Raw genomic sequence first — 26,977 nt, forward strand, 5'->3', positions numbered from 1 at the left:
CACAATGGAATACTACTCATCAGAGAAAAACAATGACATCATGAGATTTGCAGGCAAATGGATGGATCTAGAAAAAATCATCCTGAGTGAGGTAACCCAAACTCAGAAAGACAAACATGGTATGTACTCACTCATAGGAGGATACTAGATATAAAACAAAGATGACTAGACTGCTACTCACAAATTCAGGGAGGCTACCTAGAAAACAGGACCCCAAGAAAGACACAGGGATCACCCAATGACAGAGAAATGGATGAGATCTACATGAACAACATGGATGTGAGTGGGGGTAATGAAGGGCAAGGGTCGAGAGAAAGAGAACTTAGGGGAGCGTGAGATCCCAGCTGGATCAAGAACAGAGAGGGAGAACAAGGAATAAGAGACCATGATAAATGAAGACCACATGAGAACAGGAAGAAGCAAAGTGCTAGAGAGGCCCACAGAAATCTACAAAGATACCCCCACAATAGACTACTGGCAATGGTCAAGAGACAGCCCAAACTGACCTACTCTGGTGATAGGATGGCCAAACACCCTACTTGTCATGCTAGAAACCCCATCCAATGACTGAGGGAACCGGATGCAGAGATCCACGGCCAGGCCCCAGGTGGAGCTCCAGGAGACCAATTGGTGAGAAAGAGGAGGGTTTGTATGAGCAAGAATTGTTGAGACCAAGTTTGAATAAAGCACAGGGACAAATAGCCAAACGAATGGAAACACATGAACTATGAACCAATGGCTGAGGGGCCCCCAACTGGATCAGGCCCTCTGGATAAGTGAGACAGTTGATTAGCTTGATCTGTTTGGGAGGCATCCAGGCAGTGGGACTGGGTCCTGTGCTCATTGCATGAGTTGGCTGTTTGAAAACTGGGGCTTATGCAGGGATACTTGGCTCAGCCTGGGAGGAGGGGACTGGACCTGCCTGGACTGAGTCTACCAGGTTGAACTCAATCCTCAGGGGAGTCTTTGCCCTGGAGGAGGTGGGAATGGTGGGTGGGCTGGGGGGAAGGCGGGGGGAGGGAGGAGGGGGGAGAACAAGGGAATCCGTGGCTGATATGTAAAATTAAATTAAATTATAAAATAAAAAAGATAAAAAAAAAAAGAAGCTGCCAATCACATCACAGTCACATACCAACCCTCATTGGACAATTGGAACACAGGGATTGGAGTCTAAGTTTTATTCAGTTGTGTACCCAGCTCCTTAGCATGTTATGTGAGCACAACAAATCCTTATTACATTTTGAATGAGATAATTAATGGTGTAAAAAGCAGTTATACAGTCTTCCTTCACCAATGTTCTTTTTCTCTAGTTCAGAAGGGACATTGTCTTTCCTTACACGACAGTGTATGGAGAGTGGCCTGTGCTTCTCGAAAGTCCAGTGAGAACTGGCATTAAGGGAGCCGACTGACGTAACAGAGAAAGACCCACCATGGGGTATATTGGAATGGGACATTGGTGCCGTGCAGGAAGTAGTGTAGCCAAATAAGCTTTCAAACAGTGAAGCAGCAGGATTTACAGCAGCGTGATAATCTCCACTCTGCTTCTGACACTTACTAGACAAGAGCTGCAAGGCACAGAATCTGCAGCCCTCAGGGAGGTACAGAGGAGGCCGGAGTCTGTTCACACTCCTGGTGGAGTGTGTCTTACATTCAGTTTCATACAGCTGGTGATTAGAACATCTTTCCGACAAATAGTTTTTTGACCACAAGTTGAAGTTTTCCTTCAGCCCTTTTGTCCTAATTCTAACCCCAAACACCTATATAGCCTGGATACCACAGAGGTGGCCCTTGACTGCTGTCATGTAAGGGCAAAACCTTCTGTGGAGCATCTCCAGCCTTCCATGCCCGGCTGAGTCCTCCTCTGAATTTTCAACACCAAACAGCAGCTCAGTCACAGGCGGGATGGGACCCCCATGCAGCATTGGTCAAGCCTTGGGAGAAGCTAGGAGACCTTGACCTGTGATGGTTCTCAGCAGATGTTGGCTGGGTGCCACTTTTGATCACCCTTGGGATCCAGTGATTGTGATTATAAACATGTGTCCCCCAAGAGGAAGAGGAGGGACCTCTTGTCCTTACACTTTTCTTCTCTTCCCCATGGGCTTCTGGTGAAAGAGTTCTCCCCCAGGAAGTTGTAAGTAGACTATGGGATTCCTAATTGTCTAAAACTAAGCCACTTCATCCCGCTGCCTCTATTCCTAAGGGAGACTTAAACTCCAACCCGGAGAACCACAGTGCATGCAGTCATTTCCCACATTTCCCGGGACAAAAAAAAAAAAAAGCTGCTAGATTGACATTGTTTAGGCTGTAAGGTCGAACTACAGAGTATATTTATAACCTATTTCTTTGCCTGGACCAAGGCATTTAGATGATGTTACTAGATCAATATTCTTAAAGAACTTTATTATGAAACAAGACAAAAAGACAAGCTATCATACAAAGCAATTAGTGACTTAATGAAACACCAAACAACCTTGTATTCACCACCCAAGACAAAGAAGAGAAAGTGGCCAGCCACCCTGCACATGGTACTTCAGTTAAAGATAGATAAGCTCCACACCTCTCCCCTTGTAGTTAGAATTCTAACACTCAAGCTGTTTCGTTACAGGCCAGTGGGGACAAATTTGAAATTGGCTCCCTCTCTTCCTGACACAATCCTACAGTCTTTGGCAACTTCTTTCTCATCTAGAATGAGGAGATGCTCCCTACATGTCTGGTCCAAGGCTTCAGTCAGTTTTATCATTTGTTTGGTTTGTTTTTTAAGAATGAGAACCTCAGCTAATTTTAATGGGAGGTAGTATCTCAGAATCCCAATTTGGGTGCTCAAGAGTTGATAGGGACCTGGGCTGGTCACAGTATCCCTGAACTCACACATACAAAATAAGGTTTCACATTACTGCGCAGGTTAGCCTGGAACTCATTGTGTAGCCCAGGCTACCTTCAAATTTTCACCAGTCCTTTGACTCCAGAGTACTGGGATTACAGGTGTGGACCACCATGCCCAGTTCAGGCTTGTTCTTTAAAGAGAAAAATTCTTCACTTGTTTACCTGACAGTTTCCATTCAAATACCACAACTACTGTGCTGGCTAGTTTTAGGCCAACTTGACACAAACTATAGCCATCTGAAAGGAGGGAACCCCAATTGAGAAAATGCCTCCATAAGAGCCACAAGATATACGGCATTTTTTAAAGTTAGAAATTGATGTGGAAGGGCCCAGCCCATGGTGGGTGGTACCATCCCTGAGCTGGTGATCCTGGGTTCTATAAAAAAGCAGGCTGAGCAAGCCATGGAGAGCAACCCTTACTGGCAGCACTCCCCCATGGCCTCTGCATCAGCTCCTGCCTCCAGGTTCCTACTCTGTTTGAGTTCCTGACTTGGTTTACTCCAATGCTGGGCTGCAATGTGGAAGTATAAGCCAAATAAACCCTTTCCTCTGCAGCTTGCTTTTGTCGTGGTGTTTCTTCGCAGCAACAGAAACCTTAACAAGACAAGCACACATATCAAAAATATTTTCTTCCATGGGAAGAATTCAGTGTCTGAGGGGACAAAGGGTCATGGATAGATGGGATAAAACTAGATGGCATCAGCTCTGCACCACATTACCTGCAGTCCAGTCTCAGAGTAACAATTCTGTCACCAGCAATGATGATAACTGAAAACAGTGAGATCTGTTTTTGCATGTGTTATGTGTTATCTCCTCTCTCTCTCTCTCTCTCTCTCTCTCTCTCTCTCTATATATATATATATATATATATATATATATATATATATATATATATATATATATATATATATGTAACAGGTCTATGTCCTCAGGGACCATCTGCAATATTCACAGCCACCTACTGAGGGAATGTCTTGACTCATTCAGGCTGTATGATCCACAGTCTCAGCGTCAATGCCTGACAAATGGCTCGGGGGATGATGCACCTGGTTCCTCGCATGTTGATAGCAGTTTGTATCTTTTAGTGTGATTTTGCTGGGTATGAATTCTTGGCTTACATTTTCTTTCTTGGAGTGTCTTAAATATATCATTTCATTTTCTTACATCCGTCTAAAAGTCTGAAGACAACATCCTTTCCAGCCCCTCCTAAGTCACATCAGGACACTGTTGCTCATAGTTATTTGCTCTAGTATTCCTCCTGGTCCAGATTTTGTTTCTTTTATTCTTCACTGAGTTTTTATTCCATCATTTCACGTTGTGTTCTACTAATTTTGGCTTGTTCTCTTGTGTCTAACATCACTTCAGTAGTGTATTTTATCTTGTTTGTAATAATGCCATAGTTTTGACTTATTTCTAAAGATACTGTGCAAACTGGGCATGGTGGCTCACACCTGTAATCCCAACACTTGGGAGATAGAGACAGAAGAGCCGGGAACTCAAAGTCATCCTCAGCTATATAGAGAATTTGAGACCAGCCTGGGATACCTAATGAGTGACTGTCTCAAAAAGACAAAGAGTAAGTAAGTAATAAAGATGTCATGTTTCATTTTAAGGGATTTGTTCTCGAAATAACTGCATGTGTGATTTGATCTAAGTTACTTTGTGTTGATCATTTTTATTTGAAATTACTTCAGGATAGTGTATACAACATCTGTGATGGTTTTCAGAATTAAAAAGGAGTCAACTCTAAAAGAGCCTGAAGCCAGAGGGTCATAAATGAAGTGTTCTCACAACAAAGGCTTGATGATAACTGTCTCAGAGACTCTGCCAGGGCCCCAGTCCTTTATACACTCTTGAAAATGTGTTTTTATGAGAACATCGACTCAAAAACTGTTCAACGTTGGACTGGCATCCTATCATTAATCCTTATGATCAAGGACTGTGGCAAATATGTGATGTAATCCTTCTCACTTTTGCCTTAAAAAATGTGTCCCTTCCTCAACCTTTTTGAGGCACATGTATTCCCACTGTGCTCTGTTGCTCTCAAATAGATATCACTGTTTTTGTTGTTGTTGTTGTTGTTTTTGGTGTTTTGAGACAGGGTTTCTCTGTGTAGCTTTGCGCCTTTCCTGGAACTTACTCTGCAGCCCAGGCTGGCCTCGAACTCACAGAGATCTGCCTGCCTCTGCCTCCCGAGTGCTGGGATTAAAGGCGTGCGCCACCACTGCCCGGCGATATCACTGTTCTTTAGACAAGCTATCTGACTATTACGTAGATTGGATCATCACAGACAGCTCCCTGTGCTTGTGTTTATATTCACGTGCTTATTTTTGGTGTATGTATCTAGTGTGTACGTGTGTTCACATATGTGCAGGCTCATGTGTGTGCACATGCAAGTTGAGAGCCAAGTTGACACTGAGTGTCTTCTTCCATCATTCTCCTTTCACGATCTCACTGAACCTGGAGCTCATTCTCTCTGATAGTCTGGCTACCCAGCTTGTTCCAGATATTTCTGACCCTTGCCCACCATCATCATAGATTATGGGAAGCTGGCTATCACACACACTCAGCTTTTATGTGGCTTCTGTGAGTCTGAACCTGGGTCCTTGCAGCAAGCGCTTCATCTTCCAAGTCATAGCCCAGCCCCCATGTGATTATTTTTCATGCTGAGCTCAGGAAACATGGTAGTTTGATTTCTGGGATCCCCTGGCTCTGTTTCCCTCTACCATTTGTATTTGTATCAATTTATTTGCATTTTCTCTCTAGCTCCACTTTGATTCCATGCTCAAAGTTTCTGCTCCGTGTGGGCCTTTTCCCTTTTACAGCAAGTAACCCGAGAAATCAATGAAGAATTTTCAGCAGAGAAGTGACACTGTCCAATGTCTTGAAAATCCTGTGCTGTCTGCTCTATTGAACAAAGACTGCAGGGAGGAAGACAAAGGAAGAAATTTGGCAGGAAGTGACTGCAAAACTCATACCAACAAACTTTATGTACAAAAAATAAAACCAGGTGATTAAACAGCAGCCTAGTCACTTAGCTGGTATGTGCAGAAGGTAACATTTTAATCCAGGGCAGTCAATTTCAGAAGCTATGGATGATCAACATGTTTTAACATTTCTCTCCACATGGTGTAATAGGTTTCCATATCATGAGTGTGGTGGTTTAAAAAGAACAGCTCCATAGGCTCATATATTAGAGTACTTAGTCACCAGGGAGTGGCACTATTTGAAATGATTAGAAAGTGTGGCCTTGTTGGAGAAAATGTGCCACTGGGGGTGGGCTTCGAAAAGCCTATGCCAGACCCAGGTGTTCTCTCTCCCTGCTTTCTCTCTGTAATCAAGATGTAGCTCTCAACTACTTCTCCAGCACCATGCTTACCAGCCACCACGCCCCTTGACACTCCCCACCATGTGATAATGGACTAAACCTCTAAACTCTAATCAAGCTCCCAATTAAATACTTTCTCTTCCAAGAGTTGCCTTGGTCATGGTGTCTCTTCACAGCAATAGAACAGTGACTAAGACAATGAGTCACAAGGAAGCATTTCCAAGGCTCCCTTGCAGCTAGAATGTAGAGAGACATTACTTGGGTTTCACCGGTCAAATGTATCCAGATTTAGCAATAATTCAGAATATTCAGTTAATTTTTATTGTATGTATTTTTTACTCAGGTATAACTCACATTCATGATTTATCCTTTGAAAGCACACAGAACAGTGACCTTCAATATAAGCACAGAGTTCTGTGGCCATCATTACTCTCTAATTCTGCAATGTTCTTATCTCTCCCAAAAGAAACTTGTATGTGCTAATGATCATTCTCCATTTTTCCATTCTTCCAGCCCCTGGCAATACTGATCTGTTTTCTCTTTCATGAATCTATTTATACACATAAATAGACTCAAATATGTAACCTTTCATGAATAACCTCTTTCACATAGCATATTTTATAGGTTCACTCATATTATAGTATAAATCATTATATCACTCTTTTTGTGGCTGATAGTATTCCATTGCATGATGTTATCATTAATTTGCTTGTGTCATTGGACTGGAATAGAGAAAGCTGAGATATCTCATTAAGCATTCTTTCTGGTTGTATTTGTTTAGTTATTTCCAGAAAAGATGCCTCTTAGAGCTGCCGGCCACAGTAAAGTAGATTCTCCCCCACCCACACAATGGGAATTAGCATAGTCTAATATGCTGAGGGCTTGAATAAAACAGAATGGGAGAAAAGGAAGAGATTTTTTGCTTTTTTGCCTTTTCTGTGGAGGTGGGGCACCCCGCTTCACCTTTTCCTACACTAAGACCAGAATCCACAGTATCAGGTCCCCCGGTTCTTGGGTGTTTGAACATAGGTTGAATTACATCATCAGCTTTTCTGGGTCTCCAGATTAAAGGCAGCAAATTCCAGGTTATCAGCTTCCACAATTATGTGAACCACACTTTGGAATAAATTTATTATCATGTCTTATTGTTCTGTTTCCCTGGAGAACCCTGACTAATATACATGAACCATTGTATTTCTATTCATCTGGATAGATCATTGTTAATCCATTTATCATTTATTCTTTGAAGGCTTTATAAATAATGCTGCTATGAACATCCATGTGTAAGTTTTTATAGGAACATATTTTCAGTTTTCTCAAGTGAGTTCAATTTTAATTTCAAATAAATACTACTTAAGTATAAGTTTGTCTACACTATTGCATGGGACAAACATACTTAGATTCCATTCATTGCTTATATAAGCTTTGATTTTAATTTGGAATATTTTATTTTATTTGACTAGTCTACCTAGGTAAGACCTAGCAAAAATAGTAAAATAATAAGAGATAGTGCCAGTGGCAAATACTATCAATACTTCAGAAATCAAAACTCATAATTATACAGTCTCTTCTGGGGAGTAGAAGAGAGGATATCACTGTATACTTACAAGGGAAGCACCCACATAGTGGTACTGCAGAGAGAGGATTCTGTGGGCTCATACCTCTGATAAGCACAGATGAAAACATCCCTGTCATAGTTAGGGTGTCTATTGTTGTGAAGGGACACCATGACCTCACCACTCTTACAAAGGAAAATATTTAATTGAGATGGAGCCTTACAGTTTCAGAGGTTTAGTCCATTATCATCATGGTGGGGAGCATGGCAGCTGGGACTATAGCAGTGTGCAGGCAGACATGGTGCTGGAGAATTGTACATCTTGATCCAAAGGCTTCAGGAAGTAAACAGAGACATTGGGCATGGCTTGAGCACATAATAAACCTCAAAGCCTGCCTCCACAGTGACATACTTCCTCTAGCAAAGCCACACCTACCCCAACAAGGCCACATCTCCTAATAGTGCCACTACCTTTGGGCGCCATTTTCTTTTAAACCACCACGATCCCCAACAAAATGAAAAAGCTTGAGTCCAAAAGTCCACTCTGAGGACAACAGATTATACCAGAAATCTGGGTCTCTCAGGCTTAAACCTGGTCCCAAACTCAGATATCTCTAGAAGTACCTGTGAAATTTAAGTGAATTTACATGCATGATGAAAGCCCATTCCAGTGTCCAGATGTTGTCCACCATTCCAGTGTCCAGATGTTGTCCACCATTCCACTGTCCAGATGTTGTCTACCATTCCAGTGTCCAGATGCTGTCCACCATTCCAGTGTCTAGATGTTGCCCACCATTCCAGTGTCCAGGTGTTATACACAATTCCAGTGTTCAGATGTGGTCCTTAGGTTAAGCTGTGGAGAGTGACACAGAGACCAGATTATTTTTCTACTTTATAAAATATTTTTCTGCCAAATTAACCCACTTTAAGAATGCCTTGTGATAAACAGGACTGTGAAAACCACAAATGTGTATTTTATTAGAACTATCATGCCATAACTTTAATGCCAACATGCAGTGGGCAGAAGCAGATGGATCTCTGTAGTCTGAGGACAGCCTAGTCTACATACTTCCAGATCAGCAATGGCTACATAGAAAGACCCTGTCTCAAACAACCAAATAAACAAACAAAAATATCTATCTCATCAAGATATCATGAATTGTAATGCTCCATGCTATTTCATGTCCAAAGGAGACTCACAGTCAAGGAGAGCTACATTTTCCTTGAACATTTTTCCCTTCTACTTGTCTTCTGGAAAATGCCCAGTCCTGTGACTGGTTGAGATTCTCACTCCCACTCACCACTACAAATACTGGAGCCAAATTTATGGCATTCCACTAGCAAATACATAAAAATGTCATGTTATGTTTGAGTCTGTGGTCCTTCTAACTTAGATGGGTCCTAATTTTTCCCATATTAAGTCTATTTTTGTATGAGAATGAAATTAATTGACACATGATGGATTATACTCTTGGTAGAGCATCCAGACTGTATGTTGAAGACAGCAACCCCCAGGCCATGTGAGAGCTCCAGGCTGAAAGTCATACTTTAACTTACAGTTTTGAAGGGAGGAAAAGGATGTGTGATGTTGCATTTCATACTTAGAATGTGAGATTTATGGTAGAACACTAAGCTCTGTTATATTTCCAAGTGGGTCCCCTTGCTCTGGGCTTGTAATAATTTAAAATTGCTGGCTTCAGAATCAAGGTGTTATTTAGTCAGGGGCTGTGGGAAGTGAAATTTCAATAAATACTTTGATTGTACCAATTCCAGATATCTCTGCTAACTTTCCTCACTGTTCAGAGAAATAGGATTTTTATTAAGAGGTCATTATAATTTATTTTAAATTTTGAGGCAGGGTCTCATGCAGCCCCAAGTCTCTAAACTCTATTTAACTGAGGCTTACCTTGAACTCTTGATCTACCTGCTTCCATCTCTCAAGTGCTGGGATCACAGGCATGTGGTATCATTTGTTTTCATTCTTGCAGGGAAAGATAAATAACTACAGAGATTTGGCAACAGTATAAAATACAAATGTATGTTATATTTATCTCTGTCAATCTGCTTTCAAAAATAAGCAAACAATCCCTGTGATCACTAATTATGTGCCAACTTGGAAAGCGTTTTTGGACAAGAATAACTTGAAAATCAGTGTATTTAGAATAAGTAAAATTCTCTGTAATGGGGACAAACCTCTTCTAATCTCAGTTGGGAGCCTAAATAGAATAAAAAGTTCAGCTACTCTTAGCACTGAGGAGCTCTCTAGGCTACTAGTCCCAGGACAGGAATTACACCATTAATCCCACACATGCCATCCCCACCTTCCTAACCTCCATACTTCAGGTCCTCAGTATAGAGTCTGGATTTGCTAGCCTCCACAATTGCATTTAATAACAGTCAAGAAATTAAGTCATGATCTTGCACATGAGGAATTGTCAGCTTCACAAATGTAGAGAGCTGAGGATCATGGAGTGGGACCCAAGGAGGAAGTGGTCTTCAGGTCCCTATTCTCACTACAGGAAGTCTACAGAACACAGGAAAGAACATGTGTGGCTCTTAAAATGCAGAGCTAGGAGAGTGAGGTATGGTGGCATATATCTATAATCTCAGTACATTTGAGACTGAGGGAGAAGGATTGCCATGACTTCAAGGCTAGACTGGGCTGCATCATGAATTCCAAGCCAGGCTGGGCTACAAAGTCAGATCCTGTCCTTTCTTAGTTAGGGTTTCAATTGCTATGAAGAGACTCCATGACCACAGCAACTTTTATAAAGGAAAAACTTTTAATTTGGGTGGCTTAAAGTTTCAGAGGTTTAGTCCATTACCATCATGGCAGGAAACATGGTGATATGCATGCAGGCATGGTGCTGGAGAAGGAGCTGAGGGTTCTACATCTTGATCTGCAATCAACAGGAAGTGAACTGTGACACTGGACATAGCTTGAGCATAGGAGACCTCAAAGTCCACCTCTACAGTGACACTTCCTCCAACAAGGCTACACCTACTTCAACAAGGCCACACCTCCTAATGGTGCCACTCCTTTTGAGGATCATTTTCTTTCAAACCACCATGCTGTGGGATGGTCTGTATGTCAAATATGTTGTTCTGATTGGTCAATAAATAAAACACTGATTGGTCAGTAGCCAGGCAGGAAGTATAGGCGGGACTAACAGAGAAGAGAATTGAGAGAACAGGAAGGCGAGGGAGTCACTGCCAGCCGCCACCATGACAAGCAGCATGTGAAGATGCCGGTAAGCCACGAGCCACGTGGCAAGGTATAGATTTATAGAAATGGATTAATTTAAGATGTAAGAACTAGATAGCTAGCAGCCTGAGCCATTAGGCCAAACAGTTTAAATAATATAAGCATCTGTGTGTTTATTTTATGAGTGGGCTGTCGGACTGCCGGGCTTGGCGGGTCCTGGAGAGAAAACTCTCCAGCTACACCACCACATCTCAAAATTCATTTAAAAAAACAAAAACAAAAAGAGAGTGAAGAGTTGGAAATGTGAGTGGGGAAGAAGAGCTGAGTGTTATTGTTGAACAAGCAGAGGAAGTCTGATGTCACTATACTCAAACTTACCTGGCCTCCTTTGACCTAGTGTTTATACTCTTTTCCTCTTCCTCAAATTATTCCTCTGGCCTCCCCAGGAGCTGGGAAAGAGCAATGTGACCCTGATTCGTTCCTGTATGAGCAGACCACAGCTGAAGGGAAGAAGAAGAGAACGTTGTGGTAAATAATGGCTCTGTTGACAAGAGGTGTGGAACCACTGCTACAGGATAAGCCAGCTTCTCGCTGGAGAGGCCTAGCTTAACATTAATGCGTTCACGACAGGCTGCAGACTAACAATATCGGGGCCAGGCCTCACCATTGCAATAACCAGGAAAAGCAATGAGCTGTACCCTATGGGAGATCAATCAGAACTGTGACAAACAAGTACTAGATGTTCCAAGACATAAAAGATAGCTTACATCATTTGTATATAGGTTGCCAATTTCCTTGCAGCAACCCCAGTTCCAATCCCTGTTTGACAAGTTGTCTGTTACCTCACCCCTTCCTGATCAGGAGTTCAACCCCCATCTGAATCTAGAATTACCTTACCCCCATCCTTCACTCCTTTAAAACCCAGCCATAACTGAGCTCAGTGCCCTCCTGATCCAACCAATGTGTCTGTTGTTAAATATTTCTCCTAAAGTAATCAGACTGTGTTCTGTTTAACTAGGAATACTGTCTTACTCAGAGTAAATATACACAGATCTTTTGTGTGTCTACAATGCTCACATGGCTGTCTTTAAAGACAGGTAAGTAAGAGAGAGAGAGACCCCCTCCAGGTTACTAACATGATTTACTTTTCCAAAAGTTTTCTCTTTTTCTTTCTTCTGGAAAGAGAAATGAGTGCTTGTTCTTAAGATAGTTGGCTTCTAAAAATACCAAGAATATGTGAATAAATTAGGATAAGAACATGAAGCATGGAACTTTGTAGGTTAAATTAAGAATTCTGGCCGGGCGGTGGTGGCGCACGCCTTTAATCCCAGCACTCGGGAGGCAGAGCCAGGCGGATCTCTGTGAGTTCGAGGCCAGCCTGGGCTACCAAGTGAGTTCCAGGAAAGGCGCAAAGCTACACAGAGAAACCCTGTCTCGAAAAACCAAAAAAAAAAAAAAAAAGAATTCTGTTCCCTCTAGCCAAGGCTAACTCTATTGAATTTTGTAGCATCACTCAGTGACTTTCTTTAGAAGTCCATAAATGCAAATTTTTCTCCTAATGTTCTAAAAGGTCATAAGTAAAACAAATAAACACCCTAACTAAACTAAAAGTATGTAATTTCAGATAGGCAAGTATGCAGCTACAAGTTATGGGTCAGGTATGTGGGGTCCACTCCAGGTACCCTTGACTGTGTTTTAGAACCTGATTAGGAAGACAGGCACTATGCGTACACCTAAAGCAAAGACTGTCCATTGATGAAGAGCGGTATTAGTCATGAGCTGCACAAACTCAGCATTTGCCAGGGGCCACTTGCCAGGGACACGTTAAAGAAGGTCAGTCCTCATTCATAGGGCCCAGGCAAACCTATGTTGTTAGAGCAGTCTGGACTACCTAGTTAAATGGGTCTATACCCTCTCTTGAAATCTTCCAGCATGGACAAGTGTGCTAGGGATGGACATAGTCTCCATTTTTCATGTGTTCACAGAAGGAAAGGGAATTCCACTCCTTTCTCCAAAAATGGAAAGAACACAATCAACTCCCTTCTGATCCTTTTCTTCCTCAGGCAAAGTGGACTGCATTGAAGGTGGACCGTAGTGGCAACCAGAACTGGGAGAGTTGAGAATGCCAGCTCTCTCTTCCTTCCAAGGGTCCAGTGACAGTGCCTGTCAGTTCAGCGACAGGGTGTCCATCAGTTCTCTACCTGCCGTGTGCTTGAGTCAGAGACTCAACAGCCATCCCATGACAACTTGGTGGACAGGTCTTTCATAAGAGACAGATTGGTGAAAACCAATTTTCCATAAGCTAAAAGCCATTTTATGTCTCCCACCTCCCCAACCCCTGTGTGTGTGTGTGTGTGTGTGTGTGTGTGTGTGTGTGTGTGTGTGTATGTGCATGTGAAGCCACAATCTGCATACAGAGCTTGGAAGACAACTTTGGGGGAATCTGTTCTCTACTTCCACCATGAGACAGAGCCTCTCTGTCTTTGTCTCTGACACTCTCTGTCCCTCAACCCCCACCTCATTTTTAAGACAGAGTTTCTCTATTTAGCCCTGGCTGTCCTGGTACTCTGACCTCAAATTAAGAGATTTTTCCTGCTTCTTCCTCACAAATTCTGGGATTCAAGGCATGTACCAACATTTCTTAATCATTTAAGCTTAGGTTGAACCTAATGCAATAGCAGATCTGGGGAGGAGAGGGCCAATATAACATGCTCAGCAATGGTTACACTGGCTAACTGAACATCTCAACTCATGTTGTTCAAGCTGACTAATAAAAAGGAGACCAGGTGGCGCACTGTGGCAAACAGAGTGTGGGGAAGGGAAGGGAGCTGCTACCAGATGGATGATGAGAGAAGATGGCCAGAATTTCAATTTTTCAGCCAGAGAGCTTGACTTTCTGTACCTCACCAAGCTCAAAGCAATGCTACAAAAGCACCAGCTGGCTACACAGAGATGGTCTAAGGATTGCAGGTGTGGAAGACAAAACCACGTGGAGAGTCATACCTGTCTTCAGGTTGATGAGTGCACTCTGGTATGAGACTCCTCTCTGTTTACAAGGTTCTGCAAAGAGTTTCATGGTGTATATAGCAGAAAACTAGGACGACAGCCATTCCTTGGCCCATTGCCTGTGACTGGAAAGGAAGGCATACCATCTAACCTGTCTCCAGTGAAACCTAGAAACAGTGAGAGAGGATTTACAAATTTTAGTTTAAATCTAGGAAGACCATTTCATTCAAAGCTCCTTTATCTAGTAAAAAGTGAAGAAGAAATGGAGGAAATTAGCTTTGCTCTTGGGAAAGAACAGTCAGATTCTGAAAACGGAAGTGAACCATGGACCAGGCATGGAGCTAGTTGGAAAAATTAGAAATAAATTAATTTGTTGCAGTTAACCATTTGATTGAACCTTCTCCGTTAGGAGGCCTGTATTTAGTAGAGTCATGGATCCCAGTTACTTCTACAGAGAAGTATTTCATAGCTCCTAGTTGAAGAAGACCCTTCTTCATTTACATATTTTTGTTTACACAAAAATCACAGCTCTCATCTTAGAGAGAATCATAATAGGTTATTCTGGAGTGATTTTGAGTGACCATTGTTGTTCAGCTTTATACTGTCCCACATTGGAATGTCAAAATGTTGTTGTTTGTTTTTGCTCTTTTGGAAGGCCCACCACTCAGATCCCAAATAAATCTCACACAGAGGCCTATTCTTAATTATAAATGTTCAACCTTAGCTTGGCTTGTTTCTTGCCAGCTTTTCTTAACTTTAAATTATCCCATCTACCTTTTGCCTCTAGACTTTTACCTTTTCTTACTACTGTAAACCAGGGTCTAGTGAGCACAGAGTTAGTTTATATTAAATTCCATGTTCTAATGTGGAAGAAGTTTCATGAACTTTTATAGTTTTACAGGACAAAGAAAGTCATAAATCAAGACAAGTTTAAAATACACTGATGGGTGCTTCAGAGAAGTGGTTACAGTGAGATGGGGTAGCTTTTCTAGAGGCCCAAGATGCTGTCTGGTGGCATTATTGGTCTGATAAGCTATTAGATTCCAAAATGTTTCTATCTATTAGTCACAGTATGTTAGTTCTAACACAAAGGTAGACAAGGCTGTTCTAAGAAGGAAAGAACTAACCAAAGACAAGGAAATTGGCCTCTGGACCAGCAACATTCCGATCTCTCCACAGTACTGAACTTCTAATCAGTCCAACAATCTCTGAGACACAGCTCCTTTTCAGTTTTCCCTCATACTGTCTTGAGCAGGTTTACATAGACAGCCTTTGCCACAACAATGGATGTATCCCTCATGCTGTGGCCAGAGTGCCATGATGGAGAGGGATGTCTTTCCGTTTCTCTTTTATTCCCAAAGTCCTCTGTTTTCAGGGGAGCTCATTTGAACATTCCCTTTGTTTATAGTTCATTTGAAAATAGCTTTGACTCATTAGCTGGTCTGTAAGTAATAAAACTATGACTGGCATTGGGGAGTAAAGAAAGAAGGACCCAGCACCTCCTGTACAGGGGCTTTCCGTTTAGCCGATGACCTAATTCAACTGGCTACAAGCTCTGAAATTATCACTAGCTAAAAGAAATTTAGCTAGTAGTTTCAACATCTTACATTTTTGTGGAAAGAATACATGATGTGTAGGGGTGGGAAGAGTTAATTTTTTTCCTAACCCAAGTAAAGGAAAGTAGTTTGTTTGCTTTCAGTGAATTAGTGCAGGTGAGCTCAAGACTTTCAGGTTCCTGACCTGTTAGACTACAATCAGTGCTTTTTCTTCAGGTTCAAAGAGATGTTTGTTTTGAGTTTTTCATGGACTCAAAGTGCAAGCCAGCCTGAATGGTGCAGGTTAGAAAGTACAGGGCAGAGTGTGTGCAGCCAAATTTCCTTGTCTTTGCTCCTCACCAGATTTGCGTTCGAATGATACTCTTAAAATTCATTAGACCAGCAATAACTCAGTGGCATTTAACCTGACAGTCAGGCACAATGCCGCCTCATTACTGTGCTCTGTTCGCACAGTTACACACTGATAAAAGGCCTTTTCATTCTGTTCTCGGTCTGCTCAATCAAAAAGCACGGATAACATTTCCTTTCCTCGGTCACGCACCGCCCAGCTGCACATTCCACTAATGTTTCCGGCCACGGTGCTTAGTGATTTAGTGGTTTTACAAATGCATATCCACAGACTGATCGAATTGAATTAGGAACAAAATTGCTGCAAAGGCTGAAAGTTCTCAAACCCGTGACTGGCCGTGCGGTGACTCCCTACATTCCGAAGGCGTGGATGGAAAAATGACTGAATCTCCAAGTGTGGTTTCTAAATATGCAGTGGATGCAACAACCTGAACCTTAGAGCACAAATGTTTGCTGGTTTCTGTTTTGTCACTTAAAAGATGCTCTTCTCACAGCTTGAGCATTCTAACTAACTTGAAGTGCAATAATTGGAGGCTGCTAACTAGGCACCTTGGCTCTATGCTTGCCAGTTTCGCTCATTCCGTTGGAACAGATTGTACATCTTTTTGGAAAACCTTTGTGTACTGTGGGAAGATTGGACTGTGCCCTGCTCTAATTTACTCCATATTTTAGGAAACAGAGGCTTCCCAGCTGCGCCTTGACCTGCTGACCCCATTTTATAAGCAACATGTGGCTCCATTTTTGTCGTGAACACAGAAGCAGGAGTGACCGTGCCTCGTGCCTCATGTTTGTGTAAACAGACACTGCCCAGCACCACCCAGGAGGCCCAGGCAAAGTTGCCATCTATAAACATATCAAAGTAGACTGGGAACACATGAACATGTGGGTGTATTAAAACTGTATCAAAGACACAAGGCCCAGAACCTGTCACACACGCCACACCATAATAAAGACACATAACCTGATGGTGATGGTCCCCACTGACCTCTCATCTGACCACCTAGTCTATCATCAAGGGACAGACAGGCAAGGCAATGAACCCCCAACTGTCCCAGGAACTTTCACGCAGCGTGGTGTCTGCTGCTGTCCCTCGTTCTTCCTTCCAGACTAATTCTACGCTTTGCATCTATGGTTCTGTACCCCGTGACTCAGCCTGATGCCGTAGCCCTGTTACCATGTGGCTTAGCTCTGTAGGCCTCTGGCAGATCTCCACTGGGTTCCCATTACGTATTACAAGCACTTGAAGTGACTGTCTTCCCATTAGTGTCTATCTCTGCCTCCAGGAAGGCCTCTTTAAACTCTTCTGTAGTCTGTATATATACAAACAGATACATGTGTGTGTCAAGCTCTGTGAAGTGTAATGTGTGATCAGGCTGCTAACATTAGTGATTAAGACTATTTTCAAAGAACTTGTGCTTGCCACGGGCTAGATATCAAAAAAATTCAACTACATTCTAAACTGCAGGCAATGAAACTGACTTAGCTTGTGAGTTTGTTATTCTATAAATCCCGACATTGTGGAAAGACACATGTCCATCTATGTTTCTGCCATAGTATGCTGACAACGTTGGCGTGTTCATCTGTGCTGGCCAGGGGCTGAGCCAAGGTGTGACATTCCCCACCCCTCCTTCTGGATGCTCTGGAACTTACTCAGCTATCTTTTCCGATTAGGAAAACTTGAAGAATGCCAACTCACTTTCTACTGTACGATTTTTTCCATTGGAGCGCTGTTGTGATGGAAAAAAACATAATTGAAAAATGTACAAATAGGTTCCCCTAGCATTTCCTATCTCTATTTAACCTGCTACACTTTCCATAACCATTGGTCCAGTAACAAGGCAGGAGGAAGCAGAGAAAAAGGCACCTCTCCCCATTCCAAGACCCTCTCCACCACCACTGCCTGGCCTCATTTGAGTCTCAAAGGAGCAAAAAAATGTTCACCATAGCTGAATTGGAGGTAGAATTTTCTTGGTTGGAAGAGGAGGCAGGATTGGGAAAATGATAACGAGTAGCCGGTTGAAGAAAGGATACTCTGTAGCAGCTCTTTGGGATCGGGATCGTCTGGAGAGCAATTAAATCTCACCCAGATTTTGAGGTTCAACAGAAGCAGAAACCAGCCTGTTGTTTTCCAGAAGGATTCCCAAAGAGTGGGGGAAATGTAGAGAGTTTGTTCTGGAGTCATTCTGAGTGACAATGGCCTAGAGGTTAACTCAAATTCTATGTTCCAACATGGAAGCAGTTTCGTGTTTATAGGTTTACAGAACAAGGAAAGTCACACATTAAGCAAGTTTAGAATGCATTCGTGGGCACGTCAGAAAGGTGGTTTCAGTGAGATGGGGGAAGCTTCTCCACAGGCTGAAGATGCTGTCTGGTGACATTCTTAGTTTTTGAGTTGGTAGAAGCCAGTAGTTTGCTAAATAACAGATTTCAAAGGGTGTTTATCTATTAGTTACAGGATATTAGTTTTGACACAGAAGTGAGCAAGGAATGACTACTTTAGGGGGCTAAAACAAGCCCAAGATAAGGAAATTGGACTCTGGACTTGCAATGTTCTGATCTCTCTATAGTGCTGAACTTCTAATCAGGCAACCAGGCTCTGCAGACACAGCTTCCTTTCAGGAGATCTTATTTACCGTTGAATCCACAAAAATCTCTCTCTAATTAAAATGCAGTTGCAAGCCAAATCATGAGAGGAGCCTAGAACTGAGGAGTTTTCCTACCACTCAGGAGATGGTGGGGATGAAAAGGAGATTATGTTCAGGTGCAGAAAAAACAGCCCTCCATCTCTTGAACACTTTGAGTTTGGACCCTAAGATCTAACCTCATACTGAAGGGCTGGGGGCAGAACTCAGGGGTAGAGCACTTGCCTATCACAAGCAACGTCCTAGGTTAGACTGCCAGGGCTGCAAACACACATAAATTCTCGCTGTATTTAAGAAAATAACAGCAATAATTAATCTAAAGTTGGAGGCTCTTGCTTACAGTCCAGACTGGCTTTGGAATCTTGATCCTCTTGCCTCAGCGTCCTCTGTACTTTTTTATAGAAGTTTTACAGTTAAGACACGTTTTTTCAGTCTTCAATCTATTTTCAGTTGTCTTGTGGACTTTTTTTCTCTCTCCCTTTTTGGCAGTTTTAACATTTTAATTAAAATGCAATTATATCATTTTTTCCCATTCCCTTTCCTCCCTCTAACTCCTCCTAAGCCTCCTCTCAAATTCATAGCCTCTTTTTCTTTATTATTGTTACATATTCTTATTCTTATCTAACTATATACGTATATAGACATATGCATATATGCTGTGGATATCGCTCTATATAAATAAAGCACTGATTGGCCAGTGACCAGGCAGGAAGTATAGGCGGGACAAGGAGAGAGGAGAATTGAGGAAGGAGGAAGGAAAGGGAGACTGGCTGGAGCCACCGCCAAGACAAGGAAGATGGAAAGTACCAGTAAGCCACGAGCCACGTGGCAAAGTAAAGATTAATAGAAATGGGCTGAATATAAGAGTAAGAGCTAGACAATGAAAGGCCTGAGCTAATGGCCAAGCAGTTTAAATAATGTTAAGAGTCTGTGTGTTTATTTTATAAGTGGGCTCCGGGACTGGCGGGACTTGGCGGTGGGAGCTGGAGAAAAACTCTCCAGCTACACATATATGTAATGATTTCACGGCTAGTCATTTGGTATTAGACAGCAAGTTAGGGAGCTCATGCCTGGGAAAGGCTAACTTTCCCTCTCCCAGCAGTCATTAGCTACCTGAAGTTCTTTGTCTGGGACAGGGAAGCTACACCCATGGGTGGATTTTTTTTAAATACTTGTTCAAGTTAATATCCAAATAAGGTGCGTACATTGTATTGCATGTTTAATACATTTGTGTCTCTTTTTATTTCGTACATTCCTCTTCCCTCTTTACTTTTCTTTCCTTATATTTTAGTTATTGGAAGGTCCAGATCATGTGCCCTGCTGGCTTTTGTACATTCTAGTATTGTTGATCTTTATCACACCGTTTAAGCCGTTCCTTGGCCTGCTACCAATTTGTGAACTTCCTGTTATATTTAGTCTCACTTTTAGATCTTTCTCTGTTCTTTCAGCTATCCACAGGTCTATAATGTTCCAGGAGCCCCGTCCAAAAACCAAGCCAGCATGCAGAAAGGTTTTCTGGGAGGGGGAGTTGTCTTTGTTCTCCATGAGTGTAAACGTTCACCTGTGAGGGCCAGCTCCTGCGTGCTTTACTAGACGAGTGTGCTCTCCCCTCCTCTCTGAGGTCTAACCAACCACTTACTCACAGATGATTCACTGTTTCCCAAAAACCTTTCTTGGAGCACCAACAAACACGAACACACACAAAACGTTCGTTTGTCTTGCCTTTTGCGTCCTATATCCCATTATGCCACCACAGTGTCTCTAATTTCTTTTTGTTTGGCAGACAATGCCTAGTGCCCTGGGATTGCTGATAAAGCCGGTCTGTTCCTATTCACTGCAGCACTAACTTTTTTCCTCAAAGAATAACTTCTGTCTGATTAGACATACTGAATGGCTGACTTCTTTCCAGACAGACTAGTGGGCTTTCCCCTGGGTGGAGGTGGGCCTAATCCTGGGCAGCATTTGATCGAAGCTGGGAACCCATGCTGAAAGCAAAGCCCATGGGAAAGAGGGTATCAGGTCGTATTGAGAGCAGGGTGTTGCAGTTTAAAAATCAGAGAAGCCACCCGGAGCTAGCCTCACTGTCCCTGGCTGTGTAAATGCTGGAAGATACCGCCATCATTTTAGCTTAGCCTTTGGGTGATAGCAGCACTGGTTTGTGTTCTCCTACCTGATCTCACAATTTTGTCATTTCTGATACTTTTAATACCTTTCCACACCCTGTTATGTAAGGAGTATATATGGACGTGTGTGTGTGTGTTTGTGTGTGTGTGCGTGCGCGTGCTAGCTAGCTAGCTAGCTACATTCTTAGAATGACTTTGCTATAAAAATTTCTCAGTTGCTTGTATTTCTCAGTTGCATAGAACTTCAAATCTATCCTGTCTTTTTAAGGAGTACAGTTATTTTTATTGCATTGAGTTTCAGTTTATAACAAATGAATTTGCAATCAGAAAAGGGCTTTGAGAAATGAAAACTCTGAATTACATGATCGGAGAAAGTACATTCTGTGTTGCAATGTCAATTTGTGAAGGGGAGTATTGACAGACTCAGAAGCAGAAATTGATGAACAAGGTGGGATGCATTATCCTGACGGGGACGTTAGGGAGTTGTCCCTCGGTCAGAACCCTGGGAAAGATGAGATTTACTAATCAAGAAAACACCGTGTTCTCGTGCCTTTGGGTCGGAGGGGAATGGAAAACAGGTGAGTCTGCAGGAGAGGCACGATCCTGCTTATCATCACGGTCTTGGCAGTTTACAAAATGAATTTCTCATCTAACTGCACAACAGGCTTGTGTGGTGTCGTGTTACCATCATTCTCAGCAGAAACAAATGAGGAGGAGAGAGATTAGGAGTCTTGCTGCAAATCAAATAGCCAATAAGCGCTGTAATAGTGAGGAGGTGTTTGGGTGCCATCTGCAAGCTTGTCTCATCCACCCCCTCCCCCAGCCCATCCCTCTCTACTTTGTCTGTCTCACAGTGTGGGCCTCAATGCAAGCTTCCACTGAGCGCTGAGCTGCCTTTTCTGGAGATGTAAGGGCTACATGGCTCTGTCTCTGTTCTTCTCTTGAATGTAGTGTGCATGGCAGCTATCCAATGTCTACAGCTTATCCTTGGGCAAACTGCTTCTCCTTCCTGGCTGGGCTCCATTTTTTCCATTTCTAAGGTTCCTTTTACTTCTTAATACCCTAATAATTTTAGAAAACATAACTCCAATAATAGAGTAAAATCTTGAGCACTGTCAAGCTGAGCACTACACTGAATCACTCATATACATCCTTGACAGCTCTGTACTGTCCTGAAATGTTAGACTTCTTCTACAGAGACACTTCTAAAACACAGAGATGCTCAACAGCTTTCCTGCAGCCCAGATTGTCCTCTCCCCCTATATCACAGCAATAACTTCCTAATTGGTCTTCCTGTTCCCAATTTATCACCACTACCTCCATTGTCCAAACAACCTTTGGAGCGACCTTGTTAAACATTTCTATCAGATCGAGTCTTGCCCTGAGGACATTCCCTTCCACCTAACTGACTAAAATTCAGACTCTCCATTGCTTTTTTCTTCACATTCTGCTTGCCCAAATTACTCATGTTCTGAAAAACCTAGAACCTGTGTGTGTGGCAAAAGAGACTGTTTGCAGATCTGATTAAGAAGCCTGTGTAGGAAAAATACCCTGCATTGTGTGAGTGTGGTGGTGTGTGTGTGTGTATGGGGTGGGGTGGGGGGGTGACAACATAGTCACAGAGATTCTTAGAAGAAAAAGAAGAGGATGGGTCACAGAAATCTGAACACACCACTCTGGCGGTTTGGACAATGGAGACCAGACTGAAGCTAAGAAGTCCGGAATCCTCTGGAAGCTAGTTAAAATGAGGAAGCATGTTCTCTCTAGGGCCTCTATGGAGGTAGGGTGGCCTTGTCATCTTGAGTTTGGTCCAGTGAATCCATTTTGGATTTCTGCCTTCCAAACCACAAGCTGTCACTGTGTATCTTAGTATGCCACTAAGTCTCTGATAATTTGTTAATCTGTTACGGCAGCATTTGAAGCTAATCCTCACGCACAGACCTTCCAGGTCTCAGACATATGAATTTCACTCTGTTTTGTTTTGTTTTGTTTTTCGAGACAAGATTTCTCTGTGTAGCTTTGCACCTTTCCTGGAACTCACTCTGTAGCCCAGGCTGGCCTGGAACTCACAAAGATCCACCTGCCTCTGCCTCCTGAGTGCTGGAATCAAAGGCGTGTGCCACCACCGCCTGGCTGAATTTCACTCTTGCTGGATCAAGACCCCTGTATTTACTGTTCTCTTTGCTGGAGTAGCCCGCCCCAGATTTTTCATGTGACTGCTGTTCCTGAGGTGACCCCTACCTGTTACTCATGGTCATGCACGTTAAAGATTTTGCAGAATATAAGATCAGAAGGAACAAGGCACACAACCTAGACAGAGGTCAGTCTTCTCCTAAACGCTTGCTAGATAGATCCTGTTACTAAGCACTTCTCCTTCTGTAGGCCATTGCTTATGGAACCTTGCCAAATTTGGAAACGGGGGATTATACTCAGAGAAGAGACATATCCTTTCCTTCCCATTTCGGCATTTTGTCGGTTGCCACAGAAGATATCCAAGAATGGAAGCAAGTGGATTCCTTTCAAAGATCTTTGTTGACAACAGCACTTGTAACATCTTTACAGGGCACAGGACTTCTTTTCTGTTTATGCAGTGAGTTCAATACTTACAGCCTTGATGCAACGGGAAAACTCAAACATCTAGTCACCTTCTTCCCAGGAGGCCAAATAAAAAGAAAGCTTCGGTGAGCTTTGCAAATAGATAGCTCTTTCCTCCACCTGCGTGAGTGCCAGTATGATGGTGCCGCACATATGCTTAGGGCAACGTGAGTCTCCTGAAACTTGTCTTCAGGAGTTTCTATAGAAACATGAAATTTGTAGAGTTCACTGAATCCTTGTAGAGCATTGAGGGAGAGAGAGGTGTTGGCTGCCTCTGAAGATGACAAAAAGGTTTTTCACAACCCCAGTCCCCGGGTGGCTAGCCTAAGTGAGAGATAAACGGCCTCCAACAATTGGGCTCATGTCAAGGGATGGAGTGCTGTCTCTTTTGGAGTTCTCCTTCCATAATCCTATGTTTGTGTCCCTTTGGTTTTTGTGTCTCTCTATCCACTAACCAACTGCTGAGACCCAGGAGTGCAGCATTCTCATTGGCCAAGACTGAGTCTCATAACTACCTTCAAATTTAGGGTTAGAATCAATCTATCCTAAAGTTGCTTCAAGGACAATTGTAGAGATACCCCTTAAAGACAATCAATGCCTGTCACCAGTATGGGGAATAGGTACTGGGTAGTCCCAAGAAATCATGTCTTCTGCCCACTCCTGTGGCTCAAGGTGGAGTTCCAGGCTTCAAGACTTTAAATCAGGAGGATAATTTTGAAGATTTCGGGGAAGGGAGATCCCTAGATAACGCCACCTCCTCTCCAGCCCGCCCCACGTGCAGTGAGAGCCATCTGGTCTGGACTTGTCTGCTGTATCCACGCTGCTGGCAGTTCCAGCTTCAGTCCCTTTGCTTGTGAAGTCAGCTAGCAGCCTTCAAACAAGCCAGAGTCTTAAGACACCCGGATTAAAAAGGCCCATCGCGCTTTAGAAACACAGGCGGCGGCTCTGAGGATGTCGGTCTCTCCAGACCTCCAGCAGAGCTGGTGGCCCTTCCTGTTTCATTCATTTTGCTTTGTTGCACAACATAGTTGAAAAAGGAAAATATTTGATTATCAACAATTAACCTTCGACTAAAAAAAATGATATAGCAAAAACTTCTTTACAGATAAATTTTGAATACCCATTTTATTTTTTTTAAGGCAATAAATTTTTGAATATTTTAGAATGTATTTGTGTGGTTGACTTCCTATGCTGGGTCTATAGGAAAATGTGAAAATTCATTTAAAAGTTTAAAATTCTGTGTGTGTGTGTGTGTGTGTGTGTGTGTGTGTGTGTGTGTGTGTGTAAAACCTGTGTATCACTGTGCATACAGAGGTCAGAGGACAGCTTGTGGGAGACAATTCTTTTTCTGCCCTGTGGGTCCCAGGGTATAAATCAGGTTGTCTGCCTTGGTAGCAAGCACCTTTACCCACAATGGAACCTGAAGGGGTTTTGTTTTTTAAATATGGAACACTTTACAGATTTGCATGCCATCCTTGTGCAGGGGCCATCCTAATCTTCTCTGTATGTTCTAATTTGTAATGTGTTGCCAAAGCAAGAACTAAAAGTGCTTTGTTTTGTTTTTTATGAAACTGGTAACTGAAGGTATTCATCAGATCTTTCTGACATGGGTTGCCAACTTAGAACATAACAATTAGACTCCTTTTACCTTTCTCTAAGCTTCACTTGTTATGATTTTTGCTTAATGCTTTATAAAATTTATGAATGAGTGGGTAAGACATTGTCAGTGCATTGGGACAACTCTCTTGAGTGTGGAATGACTGTGATTTAAACACAGCTTAGTCATATCTCCTTGGACTTGTTTGCTACCCAGGTTTCCAGGCTCCTCTTTCTCTTCAGGAACCTCAGTGGGCATGTGTCGTTTTCCTACGTCCTCCATCCCCTTTCTTTGGTGACAGCATTATCCCTCTGTGCCCTCTCCTTTACTCCCGTGTTTCTGACGGGACCACCAATCACAGCAATGCTGCCCCTGGCAGAGAATTGTATCATGACCAAAGCTAGGCTAGTGGCTGCCATGTTTATTAGGACACGGTGATCTGGTTTAGAAGTGACCACATGACCCAGGAACAGAGCCGTCCACCGTGGAAAATAAACGTAATTGGTAAAGGGTGGTGCTACCTACAAAGACAAAACGTTAAAGCAAAGACTAGCATCTTTCTGTAAAGAAAAGCAGGAAAACATTGCGATACTTGGAGAAAATAATATGAACAGGAGGAGTTTTTAAAATGACCTTTGTTTGCTAATGGGAGCAATTCAATGGTGAGAGAAAAATTTGAACATAAGGTGTAAGAAAGCATCTTGTGGGTAGCTATGGGAGAAGAACCTAAGGTACAGAGAAGGTGGTGTGTCCAGCAGAAAGGTGAGTTGGCTTCTCTATGACCATAGATGAAGAAGAGGAATACATGGGGAGAGCTGCAGTGAGGTGCGTTTGATTGTGTTGCTTGTGGTTTTCCTTAAGGAATATGAGTCGTGGTCAGTGAAGCAGGAAGAGGGCACTGGGGTTTTGAGAACAACAGACTAGGTGAATCAAAGACATTGACTAAGAACATGCATAAAAATTGATTGGCAGCACTGTGGGATAGCTTAATATCTAGGAATAGCATAACCATGGTTTTATTGAGACATATTCAGATTCTAAAGGACAGGAGACAAGAAGATGACCAGGTGGGGCTAGTTCTAGATTTGAGGATGATTTGGGAAGTGGTTTGAATGATAACCCCCATTGGCTGATATATTTGAATGCTTGGTCCCCAGTTGGTGGGACAGTTTGGGAAGAATCCTTGGTCTTGTTGGAGGAGGTTTGTCCCTGGAGACAGGCTTTGGGGTTTCCTAAGCTCATACCATTCCCAGTTAGCTCTTTGCTTCATTATTGGAGATCAGATGTGGGCTCTTAGCTACTGCTCCAGCACCATCCCTGCCTGCTGCCATGCTCTCCTTTATGATGGTGATGGACATTAACCCTCTAGAACCCAGAGCCCCCAATTAAACTCTTCCTTTTATAAATTGCTCTGGTGTTTTGTAATGGTGGTAGAACAGTAACTAAGACAGATGGGGATAATGCATTGGAAGTATTAGACAGTCAAGAAATGTAAGAACGTATTTGAAGGAGTAATTATGATGAAGGATAATGGAATTGGGGCAGGCAAGAGAGGAATGGGGGTCTTGGGAGAGATACGGTGGAAAGCAGTAAGGTCAAAAGAACGCAGTGCTTGGCAAAGTGGAATTTTTAGATCTGGGGCATGAGGGGACAAGGGCTGAAAATGTAGGAAGTCTAAAATGAAGATTGGCAGGTGCAGACATTTTAAGTGACAAGAGAGGAGAATGTGGAGAGCAGTGGGTAAAGTTCAATGATGGAAGACAAGCTCACTGGGGATAAAGAGGCTCATGGATGGAGAGGTCGTGGGAGTGAATGGGCTGTGCATGTAGTATTAACCTTACCAGGAATTGTGGCAAGATAATTAAGGGAGCATGCCACTAAACTGTGCTGAAGTCTTCAAGGAAGCATGAAAGTCATCTAGAGAAAACGACAAGACCACAGTAGGGATGTCTGGAGGGAAGTCACTATGGTTTAGGCCATAAATGCACCCACTAAAGGACCCCGTGGTAGAGGTTTACATTCTGGTATGGCTCTATTGGGAGGCTGCAGGACCTTTAGAGGTGGAGCCTTGTATTTCTAAATCCCTGGAGGCATGTCCTCAAAGGGAGTCGGGAGATGCCAGCCCTGTCCTCCTCCTCC

General features: G+C 42.8%; 1 pseudogene; it reads right to left on the bottom strand.

The window, feature by feature from the left end:
- Positions 1–24,679: 24,679 nt before the first annotated feature.
- LOC128106765 (uncharacterized) lies at positions 24,680–24,779 on the bottom strand (annotated as a pseudogene).
- Positions 24,780–26,977: the final 2,198 nt, after the last annotated feature.

The sequence above is a fragment of the Peromyscus californicus genome, unplaced genomic scaffold (assembly GCF_007827085.1).
Source record: "Peromyscus californicus insignis strain IS unplaced genomic scaffold, ASM782708v3 Scaffold_9__1_contigs__length_137607984, whole genome shotgun sequence".
Taxonomy (NCBI): Eukaryota; Metazoa; Chordata; class Mammalia; order Rodentia; family Cricetidae; genus Peromyscus; species Peromyscus californicus.